Raw genomic sequence first — 12,041 nt, 5'->3', positions numbered from 1 at the left:
AATGAAAATGTGTTTGAAATGTTTTTAATTGAAATATTCACAGCTTAAATATTCAACCATGTTGAATTTCAGCCCATAAAAATGCAAGCCCTAAAAATACAATGCATTGAAATGCAAGCATGGTTAATACAATGCCTTTTTTTCTTTTTTTCTTTTTTAAGTAGTGCAATTCAACAAGCTTTTTTGTTTCAAAACATTTGACATTATTTTACTTACATATACACAGTCACATCCATAAATAAAACAATAGAGATTACTTGAAACAAGATGTTAAATTACCAAATATAAGTATTTTAATCTATTACACATCAAGAAATACTGACTTGCATAGATAAAACATAAAATAGTGAATAATATTTCATATTATTTGAAATGTTAAATTATCAAGTATAAGTATTTTAATCTAATACACAACAAAATACTGACTTGCATAGATAAATAAAACATAAAATAGTGAATAATAGTTCATGTTATTTGAAATAAGACGTTAAACTATCAAGTATTTTAAAGTTAGTTTTAAACATGTGTTGAGGTGAACTTACCATCTGTGAAATTAGGAGGTCTTTTTGTATCTGGTTAAAATCATAGATCCTTGAATTTCTGAGCAGAGGAGATGTTTGATCTCCATTTGCTAAATTGAAAATGAAGATCGTTTCCATCATGGCAGGGGCGCAGGCCCTCCCCTTCCTCTCTGTGTAGTTGCTATGTATTAGCATTTGCAGTTTGTTTCAGAAAACATCAAGCAATTAAAAGATAGGCCAGTCACCTGGTGTTTTACAATCAAAGACGACACTGTCTCCTTTCATAAAATCTCCTATCCGAAGCCTTCCTGTCTGGCAGGGACACCCCAAATGTGACCATTTTGACACCTCTACACTGACCAGGCTGTAAGATCAATATAATTAAATTTTTATACCTGTGTCTTCAGGAAAAGTCAGGGGTCAAAACAAAATGGCCAGGAAGTTAAATTTTATATTGCCTACTCTTATCCAGTGATTGTTATGATAAGTTAAATCGTCCTTCCTTCCTGGGGGAGCTGTCCCCCATCCTGTTTTTCTTGGAGAAAGCGTGAAAGAAATAGGCCCCCAAAAATGACACCACAATTCTGATGCCTTTTGAAGATCAAATTTCTTTTTCTAACATTTTAACTAAGATCACATTATTAGAACACCCTTTGACTTTATGAATCTACAAAATAACAGTTTAATGATTTTTTTTATATTTTGTGCATTTATTTAAAGACTGGATGTAAGCCTACCACTTTTGACACTTGTGTTGCCTTATACTTCTTTGGCAATATTAAAGGTTTTTATGATTTTGTTTTATTTATTTTTTCAGCACATGTAGTCAGAGTTACAGAAAATAATAATAGTGCTACAAATAAGAAGATTATGTTTTATTTATTTTAATCAGGTTTGTTAAAATTATGATTGAATGATGCTAGGTCATCTGCGCTACCACGTATTTGCTATAACAATGAAAATATTTGAAAAACCTGTTAAAATCAAGTAATGATGCAATCCTTTAAATCTTAACTTTGAGTGCATTTAAGTGCAATTAAATGGATGTAAAATTATTATCATATCACATGTGACATTTTATTTAACGTGACAGAAAAAGACAGTGACACCAATGACACAATGAATCACCAATGACACACATAAGACCAAAGATTATTATTCTTCAACCATAATTAAGTAGATGAGAATAAATTGCTACATTTGGCATACAATCTAAATGAATAGCTTTGAATAAAGTTGTATCTATAAATAGGAGTCACCGGTGTCACTGGGGTTCTCCCATAAGAAAAGAGAAAATTTTAAGAATTTATTTACAAAATGGATACTACAAGATATCATACCACATCTTGTCAATCATGGTAAACTAACTAAATGAAGTTGTTTATTCCATAAGTATTCTAGTTTATTTATTTATTTAATTATTGTTTTACAACTGCCTAACAATAAAGTAGGTCATACCAGTGAGTTCAGCTAAAGCTTCATATGAAATCATGAGATAAATGAGAAAGTTCCCTTATCGAGGGAACTCAACACTGCATCGTTGAAAACGACTCTTTGGGGACGCTCCCTAAGCGTGCGCCTCAGAAGTATGAATGAAACTAATCCAATCCTGATTGGTGTTGCGTAATGACGTAACGTGACGGCATAACCGGATGCATAAAAGTGACGCCGGCACACACACACATTAGCTTTCGCTCTTCAGCAAGTGCTCTCTGTTGTTGTCTGTCATATTTGGTGTTGTCTGTCAGTTTGATCTCAGAGATATACATATATAAAGCATGGCGAGTGAGCAATATACAAAGTGTGTGCACCCCTGCCCTAGATATCTTACGGGTGGGGACACACACCAGTATGTGTATATTGTTTGGGAGCGCAGCACACACAGGCAGTTCTCGAGGGGGCTGCCTGTGATCACTGTGAAGCACTCCCTATAAGAGTGCTGCGCTCCCACCTGGCTATTTTTAAAGATGATGGCCAGGCTCGCGATCCCCGTGGTTCGGGTCCGGCGGCGCGGCGCAGCGCAGCGCGGCGGCTTAGATCGTGGGGATCGCAAAAGGACCTTGCGGATGAGAACGAGACTGCCGAGGCACTTTCTCGTCCAAGCGGCCAGCCCCAGCCGTCAACTAGCTCCTCCTCCTATCGCCAGGAACAGAAAGAGAGCGTTTCCTCTAGAGCCCCTCCTGCGGGAGCTTGGCAACAGAGGAAGCGCTCTCACTCGAAGTCCTCTAGCCAGAAGGGCGACCTGAGGGACGTCACTCAGGCGAAGAGGGCTTTGGGAAAGAGGTCCTAACCGAAGCGGTGAAGCAATCGAGGTTGTTCTCACAGCGGAGCCCTCTGGGAAAAGGTGTTGTCCCGCCGTCCTGGATGCTTCGGGCCGCACCGATTTTCAGTCCATGGCGTTTGCCCCAAAAGCTTGCAAAAGAGCACCGACTATGGTCACAAAATCTTTCTCGACTTCTTCCTGCCGGTCCTCCGTTTCAGAACAGTGCTCGAAAAACACCCGAGGCTAGTCTCGAGAGGCTGGTTCCCTCAGTAGATTTTGTAGAAGAATGGCAACGCCTTCCGAATATATCTATGTGGGTCCTGAATATAATAAAAAAAAATGGGTACAGACTGCAGTTCGGTTACCGACCCCCCAAGTTCGCGGGGGTGGTACTGACTGCAGTGGTTCCAGAACAGGCTCGGGTTATGGAACAAGAGGTACAGACTCTACTGGTCAAAGGGGCCATAGAAATTGTTCCCCTACCAGACAGGTAGTCCGGGTTTTACAGACGGTACTTCATAGTTCCAAAGAAGGATGGCGGGCTGAGGCCGATTTTAGATTTGAGGCAGTTGCCATCACTGTAAAGCAATTTCAAAGACTGCTGGGCCTCATGGCAGCGGCATCCAACATAATACCTTTGGGCCTTCTACACATGAGGCCCCTTCAGTGGTGGCTGAAAGCCAAGGGGTTTTCTCCGAGGGGAAATCTGTTCCATACAATCAGGGTCACGCGCAGATGCCTTCGTTCCCTATTAATATGGAAGAAACCTTGGTTACTGTCCCAAGGGCCAGTGTTAGGAGCGTCATGTTGGCGGAAGACTGTTTCGACAGACGCCTCCCTTACTGGCTGAGGCGCGGTCATGGACGGCCGTTTGCCAGGGGTCTGTGATAGGACCATCATCACTCTTGGCAAATAAACTGCCTAGAGATGTTGGCTGTGTTCAGGGCTCGGAGGAGCTTCCTCCCAGACATCAAAGGTTATCACGTCCTGATACGTTCAGACAATACATCAGTGGTAGCTTATCTGAACCAACAAGGGGGACTCAGATCGCGCCCTCTATCCAGACTGGCCATCAGATTATTCTATGGTCCCAGGGGAAAATATTATCTATCAGAGCAATATATGTCCCGGGTGTTCAGAATCAGGGAGCAGACATCCTGTCGAGGCAGGGGCTGAGGCCCGGGGAATGGAGACTTCACCCAGAGGTGGTGGAGTTGATATGGCAGAGGTTTGGACCAATGGAAGTGGATCTATTTGCGTCTCGAGAGACGTCCCACTGTCCACTTTGGTTCACACATCCAGCCCCATTGGGGTTGGATGCCATGGTACAGGCCTGACCGAGGCTTCGCCTGTACACTTTTCCCCCGATCGCTCTGCTCCCGGGGTCCTGGAGAGGGTCCGTCAGGAGGGCATCAGTCTTCTTCTGGTAGCCCCGTTGTGGCCGGCCCGAGTATGGTTTTCAGACATAATTTCACTCCAGATAGCTCCGCTGTGGCAGATTCCTCTGAGGAGGGATCTGTTGTCTCAGGCGGAGGGCACAATATTCCACTCTCACTCGGAGCAGTGGAAAATGTGGGTCTGGCCCCTGAGGGGGTCCAGAACCTAAATGCTGGTCTATCAGCCGGGGTGGTTGAAACCATACTTAGCTCTAGGGCTCCGTCCACTAGGAGATTATATGTGACCCGATCTGGCGAAATGAGTCGGAAGTCGCAACGTTCCATTTTAAGATATGGGCCGTTTATGTGGAAAAACAATGAAATATTTTTTTTTTTTTTTTGTGCTAAATTTCAAAGAACAAACATTCAAAAATAATCTCCTAAAGTTTCGTAGTCCAGATAATTGAGTAAAGGTATTTTAATGACTATTAAAGTTTACAAAGTTTTACTAAATTCGCTGGAAATGAATATTGCTTTTCCCGGGTATCCTCTGAAACGTCTCTGCTCTCCAAATATGGTGTTACACGTTGTATAGAACCAATCAAAAAGCTTAGAAATGTACACAAACGCTGATCATTTGTCAATGGGAAGCCCCATTTCGACTGACCGGCACGCGATTGGTCCAGCCATCCTCCTGTCAGACTCGCGGCGCTCTGTGTAAACAAGCTAGCAGATCTCCTCAGAAAGATTAAATATTATTCATTTGAGAAATGTCGCTGTCAAAAGAGAGCAAAGTCGCCAAAAGCGTTGAACTCACTTGATTCTTCTAACCTAAGCTCTGCTGCTGGTCATCAAGAGTGGCTAAGGCTAGTCAGTGATTGTTTTGAATCTGGAGACGTGTCATCCTCTGATGACAGCGACAGCGAAAGTGACAGCCCTGTGGTATTTATCGTGTATGGATGTGAGTGAGTGCAATTATTCTGTGAGTGTATATTTATCTGCAAGGAGAATCCATTACAATGTGTTTGATTTATTTTAACCCAATATTTAACTCTTGGTATATCCGTTATGAATATGTTACACTGTTATTGTCAACTAGCCTACACAAAGATATGATTGCATAGGCTAACATTATTTGTTCTCTGTTTCCTTGTCTCTCTGCCTCTCTCACTCTCTCTCTCTCTCTCTCTCTCTCTCTCGCTCACACAGACACACACACACACACACACACACACACACACACACACACACACACACACACACACACACACACACACACACACACACACACACACACACACACACACACACACAGACACACACAGACACACACACACACAGACACACACACAACCCTCTCTTAAGCAAAACTGTAGCACCTTTGTTCAATCTTTCTGATTAGGCTAAATGTTTGTAAAAGTGCCTTTTAAATTATTTATTCAAATAAAAACTTAAAAATAATTTGAGCTTCAGCCTGGCATAATAGCATATATTAATGTCTTTGGTCAAATTAAGCTGTACAATAAATAGTTCATCCCTTTAAATGCAATGGATTGTGAAAGATATCAACAAAAAACGGCCAAAAAACTTTAAAAGCGATTTTCTCAGGTTTTCAATTGGAAAAAGAGGGCAGATGACCATAATTCAAATGTGTATATATTTACAACCATTCAAGGTATGACTTTGACTAGGATATCATTTGAAAGCTTATGGTCTCCTCTTTCCATTAATACCAAAAAATCAGTTTTGAAATTTGGGTCACTGTGACTCATTTTGCTGGATCAGGTCACATATGGCCTCAAATGGAATGTCTTTTCCACTTGGTGTAGAGAACATGAGTTAGATCCAGTTAACTGCACGGTGGCTTCAGTTCTGGAGTTTCTCCAAGATTGTTTCTCTGCGGGTCTCTCCCCGTCCACACTTAAGGTGTACGTGGCTGCCATTGCGGCTTTTAATGCACCACTGAGCCCATCGATGGGCCTTTGGGGAGGCACCAAGGAACGAGACACTGCGTCGTCTTGCCAAGTATTTTATGTTTTATTTATCTATGCAAGTCAGTATTTCGTTGTGCATTAGATTAAAATACTTATACTTGATAATTTAACATTTCAAATAATATTAACTATTATTCTCTATTTTTATGTTTTATTTATCTATGTAAGTCAGTATTTCTTTGTGTATTAGATAAAAATTCTTATACTTGATAATTTAACATCTTGTTTCAAATAATCTCTATTGTTTTATTTATGGATGTGACTGTGTAATCTAAATACAATTCACTCTGACATATTTTCTTCTGTTCGGAAAAATTCCACTATCAGCAGCGTGCAGAGCGCTGTCTGTTGAGTCATGGAGTTCACTCCGAGTTCGTTTAAAAGCTTAAACCTAACTTTTAAATACTTAATACTTGTTTTCCTATTTCATATATCTGTTATTTATATATATTATCTGTTTTTATTTGTCAATGCTATTTCTTAATTTCATTCACCCCGTTTTTATTCTCTCCCACAGACATTATGGACGCTGCTGTCCCATCTGAAAATCAAATCTGTGACAGATCTCTTCATTTTCATAATTTCACCATTCTGTGAACATTATCCACCATAAAAACACCCCTGAAAAACAATCACTTCCTTGTCACATCAAACAGCTTACAGTCAAAAACACACAGCCATAAAAAACCCCGGAACCACACAGGGTCAAATTTCACATACCATATGGTATCATAAAACCCCCATATAAGGATATCCTGTCAAACACATGTCATAAAACCATAAATCAGGGGCATAAATCTACTGCATAAAGGGGCATAAAGCTACTGCATATAGCTACTACTGTGAACATGGTCATCATATATGTCCCATTTACTATCTCAGGATTCTTTAATGTTGTGACATAGAACAGTCTGGCATTTTGGTTCACTGGTTTGGTTTGGTTTGCACTGGCTGGTTTTGTTGAGACTGTTTTTTATCTCAATTGGACAGGAAAACAAATGAACTCATGATTTTAAATATGAACATTTTTTATAGTATAATGTTGCCTTTATCATATATTGCCAACAAAGAACATTAGGTAATACTAATAACAGTTTATTGTGTGTCAGTGTTTTAAAAAAAAAGTTTTTTATTAGTTTTCCACAGAGAATAAAATGTTTTTCTATTGATGTTTACACCAGATTGTCTGTATTTTTTAACCTCCTAATTTTCACTTTAAATATTTGCATAGATGGTGTTTGTGATGTTTAGAAAATGAAATTGTATACACATGGGGACATCTGTGAAGTGACTATATAACAGCAGTGAGCTTTATGTCAATCCAGAGAGACGGAACATGAATTCTCCAGGTGACAAACTCTGTTCACTTTGATTCGTTGTCTTTGTCTCTGCTTTATAATATATAACAAAGTCACTGTGACACAGGTTATGATGAGCATGCTAGATGAATTAGTTAAGTATAAAATAGGTTTGATCTTTGGAAAAAAGTAACAGAAATGTTTATTTTCTATTTGAACTTAAGCTATGAAAGTTAACAACATGTTTCAAATTATTATATAGCATTGTATTTAAAACTAGAATGCATTTATTTTCTGTGTATAATTTAGGTATTATGCAGAATTATAACAATTGCTTACAATAATGTAGTGTAATTTTGCCTTTAAATTGTCTGCTTTTTATTGATTTTCCTTGGAACATTTGGTCTTCTTTTTTCCACAGATCACAACTGCAACATTGCTCCTTTGTTCTTCTGGTTCTGACTGAAGAAAGCAGACATGGCAAACTTCACCACACCTCATACACCTGCCAACATCACACTATCATCATTTTGGCAAATAGGCATATTAGAAACTTGTATGTTCACCTTCAACTTCATATCTGGTCTTCCAACAAACGCCTATGTTATATGGCTCATCGTGACAGGAACAGGAAACGGAGTTGCATCAGAGTTCTTCAACCTCAATCTCTCTATTTGTGGGATCTTTATCTCTGTGAACGCTTTGCTCATTCTAGTCTCAGAATGGTTTCCATTTCAAAGTTTCACAGCAGTAACACAGTTTTTCTTTGGACTTACTGTCTCTGCTCATCCTCTGTTTCTGTGTCTAATCTGTGTTGAGCGTTACCTGGCAGTGGTTCATCCTGTAACCTTTCTGAAGTACAAACCTCTCAGATATAGAGTGATCTGCTGCACTGTGGCCTGGATATTTATATTTGGCACTTGTTTGTTCTCAGTGTTTACTTTTCTCTCATTTATCTTATATATGCATGTATGGTTATACTCACTGCAGTTCCTCCTCTTCCTCTCCATCCAGTTGTTTTGTCTTGTGGCTGTTCTCAGAGCTCTGAAGCAGTCAGGACCAGGAGAGAGAAGGGGAGAGAGAGAGGAAGAAAACCAAATGAAGAGAAGAGCATTTTACATCATCCGAGTAACTACTGCTAGCTTGGTTATCACATATGTTCCATTTATTGCCACTGGATTGCACTTTCTTGCGACACAGCAGTTAATTCAGGTTTTTTGGTCAATTAGTTACATTTGTTTTATGCTGGCTGGTTTTGTTCACCTTGGACTTTATCTTCAACGGACTGGAAAACTCTTCTGCTTCAAATTTCAAATTTTCAAAAAAATTGACATTTTGTTGAGTTATTAATCATATTATTGATGACTCGCTATCACCCTGTTGTGTTTTATTTTGTGTTATTGAACATTGAGTGAAATTTTAATCTGAGCTATTGTAACCTTTAGAGACTGCAGAGGCACGGCACACAAATTGGGCAGTTATTTAGCTTCATCTCGACTGTCATCATTTGGAAATATTGAACTGTTGAATGCTGGGATTGACCAGTCAGAGTCATGTTCTCCAGAGAGCCGTATAATACTATACAAATTACGCTGGTTTTAATTTAGAATAGATATTTTAGGTTATATGAAATGAGACCTAAATAAGCTTTGGTGAATAATTTTAGAGTAACAAATTGCATACCTGAGATTTTGGAACGTTTGCTATAATTTAGTTGTTTTTCTAATGGCATTATGAATCATATATTCTGTTGTCTATTGATAAGTTTGAGTAATTTAACTTTATCATTGTGTTTAAGTTTATACATTAAGGTGTGCTTTGTTATATGTGTAATGCATGTTGCTTTTAATTGTCTCAGTTGTATAAAGAAATATAACAACTTTTTTCTGAATTGGTTTTGTGTCAGAATGTCAAATTTTGGTGACAGTTTACAATAAGGCCTCGTCACAATTTCTTTCTTCTGCTGAAAACAAAAGGAGATATTTTTAGGAATGCCAGTAACCAAACAGTTGATGGACCCTATTGACATGTTTTTTTTTTTTTTTTTTTTTTTTTACCATACTATGGAAGTCAATGGGGTCCATCAACTGTTTTTTACACATTCTTCAAAATATCTTCCTTTGTGTTCAGCAAAATAATTAAATTCATACAGGTTTGGGACAACTTAGGGTGAGTAAATTATGACAGAATGTTTGGGTGAACTATCCCTTTAATGCATGAACTAACATGAAGTAACAATAAGCAAAACTGTAGATTTTTACATTATTATTATTATTTTTTATTTTTATTTTTTTTGTTGTTCATGTGAGATTATAAAAATATGTTTTGTTTACAGTGCATTAACTAATGTTAACATATATATATTTTTTAAGTTGTTTAAATGAACACTAACTAAGATTAATCAGAAGTATTGTTCATTGTTAATCATATTACATCAAGTTAACTAATTCTAACAAATAATGAGACTTTGAAAAAGTGAAGTGTTTCAGATGAAAAATATGTTAAAAATAACACAAACACTACAGTCACAGCAGCTGAAATTATTGTCTACTTCAGTCAAATGACTCGATTCCAGGGCAACAATCATGGAATCATGCAAATGTTGAGCCTAAGAGTTATAATAATATAAATATTAATCCTACCACAAACCTCAAGCATGTAAAGCAATAGAATAATGTATAATCAATTTCACCAAGAGTAATATCTACTCACAAAATTCTACAAGGCATAATTTGTAGCATTACTGGTTGGTTACCAATACGAGACGAAAAGAGCATGGCGACACCTGCACTTAAATTTGTTCCATGACTCAATAAAAAATTGCCCTTCCAATCTCTAACCCAGTGTGCCTGATTTTGTAAGTCTGTATGGTTTTCTGTAGCTGGAGTTACTTGCTGTACATTAGCAGGTTCATCCTCATTTTCAACTACACTCACAGCCTCAACAGTTAATGGGCATGCCTGCTTTATATGTCCATATCTGCCACAATTGAAACATTTCATCGACTCTATGCTAATAAATATTGTGTAATCCTTGCTTTGTAAAGTCATCTTTGCAGAGACATTTAAAGATTGACAATCTGCATTCAACACCATGTGTGTTTGGCGCCTAAAAGACATTATATGTTTCAACTCACACTGTAAAAAATGTCTAACCTTCCCAACTCAAAATTTTCTAGTGACTGATCACATCTAAATTTTTCATTTGGCCCAAGTTGAATTTGATAATTTACAGAATTTCACTTGCGCCAATTGAAAAATTTAGATGTGACCAGTCACTTGAAAATTTTGAGTTGGGGAGGTTAGACATTTTTTACAGTGCAGGGTTTTTTAGGCCAAGAGGAATTATCTTTATTGGTCCCACTAATTTGCCTGGGCGAATAAGTAAGCGCTCTAATGAGTCATTATAAACGGGGGTACATTAGATAACATCACTTTTTTTTGCCAGATTAGATAGCGGTAAAACTGACAAGAAAACTCGACTCTTTATTCGACTCGACTCGACTCGACTCTACGCTTTATTCATTCTAGATGCCGATAAGATATTACGAGCACCTAACTCATCTCCAATAGCATTTAAAACATCATCGACTGTGATTGATTCATCCGGCATGCATTTGCATCCATGCCGTGCAGTTAAAAAAAACCATCAGAATGTGTCCCCATTTCCGCAACACTTGACAAATTACAAATTCAAATTACACCCTCAAAATGATAACAGATCCTCAAGAAAAAAGGAGATGTAAGGAAAACTTACAGAAAGAACACCGTCAGCACTCACTCAGACGCTCACACACCTCTCGCAATCAATGAGAGATCTTACCTCATTCCATCTGATTAACTGGTAGAAATGAGAAATTCAATTGTGCGCTGTTCAAATGGTTTAAAACGCTATTGATCATTTTGACTTTTATTTCTTTTTATCTTTATTTGCCTATATTGTTTATGTGAAATGGTGCAAGCTGTGCCACAAAAACAGCACAGAGTATCATTTACAGCACATTAACATCAAGAGAAGACCGGACATTCACTCTTCAGGTGACAAACTTTAACGGAAACCTTTGTTTTGGTGCACTGGCAGATTTTTCACTTGATTTAAGTTTAAACAAGACATACAAGTGGGGCAAGTATATAGGCTATACAGTATATATATATATATATCTGTCAGTAAGACAAAATACTCTTAACATTACAATCTATGAAAACAAGTAAATGTGTCTTGTTTTAAGCATTTGAAATGAAAAAAAAAAACTAATTAAGATTATCATTATTATTATTATATTATTAATAATATAATATTATTATATTTTCAAACGTGTGCAACTGTCTTCACAACTATTGATGGTTTATTTAGGAAAATATGTCATGATTAGTTTTAGGCCATTTTCCATTTGTTGTAGGCTTGATCCAATTTCTGGAGCTTGCTGTAGTAGGCATTCCCAATTTAAACACTTGATTTGGTGTAATAATTATGCTAGGTACATTGGCAAATTGTGAATGTGCAATAATGCTTAATGTTAATTCAATTACTGTATAATTGTTAGGTTATTGATGTTATGTTGGCCACTTGTTAGACTACAGTTACTACAA

This window comes from Rutilus rutilus, assembly GCF_951802725.1.
Source record: "Rutilus rutilus genome assembly, chromosome: 18".
Taxonomy (NCBI): Eukaryota; Metazoa; Chordata; class Actinopteri; order Cypriniformes; family Leuciscidae; genus Rutilus; species Rutilus rutilus.
This window is presented reverse-complemented; position numbering follows the sequence as displayed.